The sequence below is a fragment of the Nesoenas mayeri genome (genome assembly GCF_963082525.1).
Source record: "Nesoenas mayeri genome assembly, chromosome: 6".
Taxonomy (NCBI): Eukaryota; Metazoa; Chordata; class Aves; order Columbiformes; family Columbidae; genus Nesoenas; species Nesoenas mayeri.
Window position 1 is genome coordinate 7,159,476 of NC_137545.1, and position 4,351 is coordinate 7,163,826.

The following is a 4,351-nucleotide window of genomic DNA, read 5'->3' on the forward strand; positions in this document are numbered from 1 at the left end:
GTTGCTGAGAAGGCCGAGGGATTTCTTCAGCCAGCCTGTCTTTAGAAATAACACAAACACACACACACACACACACACAGAAACCCTGTCCATTTTAGACCGTGTCCAGATACCGCTTTAGTGTAGGGATTTGTGCACCTGACACCAAGTCCTGGAAGGTGCAGTTTCCAGTCCTGAAAATGGAAGCGTGTTGTTACCTGCGACTTTCCTTCTCCTGGTAGCGGAGAAAGGTGGGATACTGGGTTTAGTGTCAATGGTAACAGCAGCACTTTCTAAAGTCATGAAGAAATGAAATAGAAAGGAAACCCTATGTGTAGAAGCACCTCTTTGAGAGAAGCTGGAGAGCCTTAAAGTGATTTGTGAATAAGAGCCATTTATTAAATCCAGATCTTGGATTGCAACAGCTGAGGCCTTCATCGGAAAGGCCTTTCTTTGAATCTCCCATTCCTGATCCTGCCCTGTTTTTTTTATTTTCTTATTTTTTTATTCGATAATGAGAAAATTGCAGCAAACAAAAGACAGAGCCTGTCAGGTTGCTGGCACCCAGGGGACAGCTTTGGGAAGGGGGTTTACTCGAGCCCCAAGGCCTCTCCGAAGCGCCAGGGAGGGAAAATGGTCCCGCTCGCCTTTGCAGCGCTCCCCTGCTCCCTGGAGCTGCTGGGATGGAGCTGGTGCTGCCGACACCGATGGACCAAACAGCCGCCAGTCGCATCCCTTCGGAGCAAAGCTGCACTGCTCCCGATCAGTAGCAAAAATCCTGAAGTTTTATTTATGAGCTGTGTTTTGGTTTACTTTGAACAAGTGCCTTAGAAGAAGTATTTTTCCTCCATCCGATGATCAGTGCTGTATCAAACAAGTGAGGCCTTCATCCTTCCCCAGCAAAACACTCTTCTTCACCGCTCTCTACCAGGTAGAGCCTGGCTGAAGAAGTCTGGTCCTTCTACTTTCAAGTGGTCTGGCTACATTGTCTGGCAGCTGATACGTCTCCACTTACCACTGTGCCGTGGGAGAGGAGTGTTAGGAAAACATTTTAGTGGAGAAAAAGAGTTGAAATGCTGCGCCCCATAACAATGCCTTCATTTCTGATCAGTACAGATGAATCACCGTCAATTTGCACATTTCCAGCACATTGAGTTTGCTTTTCCAGGAGCTCTTTGGAAATACCTGATTTAACATTTCGCATAGCAAAGAGTTTGGGTCTGGGATGGATTTCTTTTCCCTAGTAACCGCAGAGCGCCAGAGGTGTGAAGAAGTGCTGTGAAGCTCAGTTTGCACAGCCCCTGCAAACATCATCCTGCAGGAGCCCAGGTGTTCGGGGAGACGAGCAGCATCTGGAGGGGAGATGAGCACGGACAGTGCCACAGCTGCTCCTCCGTGCCGTGGGAATAGGAACATTTGTCTAGTGTTTCCTGAAGAGCTCTGTCAGACAGTAAGTTTTTAGGAGCAACAACAACAAAGTTGTCTTCACTGCAAGAAAGATGTGTTACTGGGGAAGCAGATACCGGCAGCTGTGTCATCTAAACATCCACGGTTCATACATGCGCACACAGAGACATGCCCACACAAAGGCCTTCATTTTTTAATTCATGCTGTGCACCCAACAGAAACAGCAGTAAATGTATCTCAGATTCTCCTTTCGAATCACCTTCTTTCTTTTGGCATTCTTCATGGACAAATTCCACAGGGATGTTATTTTACTGTACAAAAGAGACAGAGGCAGTAAGAGGAAATGTACCAGACCATTTCAAAGCTGGATTGCTGCTGCTTGATGATTTTTATCCCCTTCAAACCACAGGAGAGGGGAAGGATGAATGGAAAAGGACCATACAGTAGAAAAGTCAACTTAGGCAAACAATAGGTGAAAATATATAATTTAAAAGGTGACGTTATGGTGTCTAGTAGGCGTACAGAGAGGAGAGTTCGTATATACATATATTCAGAAATAGTGTGTTTGCACACTCACGTGAATTCTCTGTATGTATCGTGTATGTGACTTATTCCGTGGGACTGACTCGTGTTAATATATCTCTTGATCTGGGGCAGGAGAGTACTGCTGATCTTGGCACTATCTTGGCACGGGCCCGGCGGTGTGGCCACCCTGTGTGTCCCCATTGCCCGTTCCAGATGGGCCAGGACCCACATGCTTGCGCTTGCCGGGCGGGAACAGGCCAATAATGCTGCAAAGCCGATACCTCACTTACCTCTGCTGGGTGCTTTACTGTTTTTCTACAGAAAACTGTGTTTGATTGTAACTTCAACAGGGAAACAAAACAAAAGATAAGTTGTCTGTGCATTCAACTCATTGCATCCTCCTCTGCAAATAGATTAGGTTTGCTGATCGCAATTCCCTCTGTGAAATTCAGAAAAGAAAGAAAAAGAGACAATTAATCGGTGTTAATGCCTTTGCTGAAATGGGCTGTTGCCTCCACACCCTTCCCATGGCGAGGACGTGTTGCTAACAGGCGGGCTGTAATGCTGGGTGATTTCATTTTGTGGGAAGGTGCTGCGGGTGAGCATGGGAATTAAATAATTAAGAAATTATATGCAGAAATGGAACTTCTCCAGGATTTGCAGTTCAAAGTATTTGACCATTCACTGGCTGAGCCAGGACTTATGGACTTAAAGAGCTTTTACTGTGATTCTTCGGTGTAAAAAAAAAAAAAAAAAAAAAGGAAAAAAAAATCAAGCTGTGTTTATATGATTTGTATAAAAACCTTTTAAAATTACTATTTAATAAACATTATGGTAGAGATTGTGTTTCAGTGGCTTTTTTTAGTTTATGAAGGAGCAACAACAAGAAAACAGAAGTGAGAGGGCTATGAGCATCCAGAAACCCACAGGAAAGCAAGAAACGGGCACAGGCCCCTTCTTGCCGCCCTGCGCTGCTGGAGAAGCAGTGGGGCTGAACCTACAGCGTGGAAACCTGTTTATTTACGGGCACCCTGACAGATGAGAGCAAATCCATCAAACCCCGGGCACCTCCAGAGCAAATGAAATTTTGCTGCCACGTCCTTACCTCCAAAGCGGTGGCCCCCTCCCAAAGCGCGTATGCATTAAAGGGGGGGTCTTTAAGTGATGAAGGGCAGCTGGCAGCTTAGATGAAGATGACAGTGTAGCTGCAACCTTGACAGCTTTTCCCTCACCCAGGAATAAAGAACTGATGTGCAGATTGATACCTGGGGGAGAGGCTGTCAGAGAACAGGACGGAGACGGCAGATAAGCGACTCAATCAGTGTCAGACCTGTCCTGCCGTAACGCCGCCTGTAAATCACTGCGGTTAAAGAGGCGCCTCCACTAAAGCAAGGAGCAGAAAGCAGGTAATAGAAAAAGGAGTGCTGAGGCAGATGTGTGCACCACTGGGATAAAAGCCTGAGAGCTGGGCTGCAGCTGCTGCCTGTGCAAGAAAGGAAGGCAGGCACCCACTTCGTGATACTGAATTCTTTTTTAGCACAAGCTGGGATTGTATTCGGGTGGACTGCTCTGTGGGGTGGGAGCCAAGGGGCTGCCCACGTACATTAACCATGCACACACAGGTACCCACGGCCAGCGGAGGCTGGAGTGTCGGGGGCCACGGGGCTTTTCATGTGGTACAAGAGCCATCAGCGGCTGAGCAGGCTAATGAAATCGATTTTACCGTTCTCAGCTTGCTCCAAGACGAGGATCCAGCCGCTCCAGCACGTCCTCAAGAGCCGATTGCAATCATGCGTACACCCTTGCTGGCGCTCTCATCCCTTCTTCTTTGAAATATTCCTTTGCTTTCGGGTTTAATGGGAAATCTTTTCAAATAATGACTTGCTCTCTGGACAGCTGGGGGCTTGGCAGTGAGGGGGAGCCACCGGCCTGAGCTAATGAGTAGATTCGTAATTAATTAATTGCAGGCAGGTGCAAGTGGAGCCTCCTGTCACCTCTCGCTGCTCTGTCTCTCTCTGAAGAGCTCCTCTGTCTCCTGGAGCCTGGTGCTGTCACCTGCTACCCAAGGGGACCAGGTCTATATAGTCACTCACACTGATCAGGTAGGATTAGGTTTTTCTATCAATGCCTGTTACACACAGCGACCCATTTAAGGCACCAGTTTAACAGGAAAATAACTAATCCTTAATGTATTGCAAAGGAATGACTCCTCGACTAGGGTCCTACACCATAACTCAGTTGCACCGCTAGGATCTGAAATGGAAAGCACTGTATTAAACACTCAGCAGGTCTGACCCTGTCTTTGCCCAGGTGCCAAAAATCAAGGGAAGAAATACAGCCCTGCTTCCTTGTGCTGCTGCGGTGGGTAGAGGGCTTGGGCAGAGCCAGCCTGGGCTGCTGGCTCAGGACTGTTTGCTGCAAAAGCCTTTGCTAACATCTC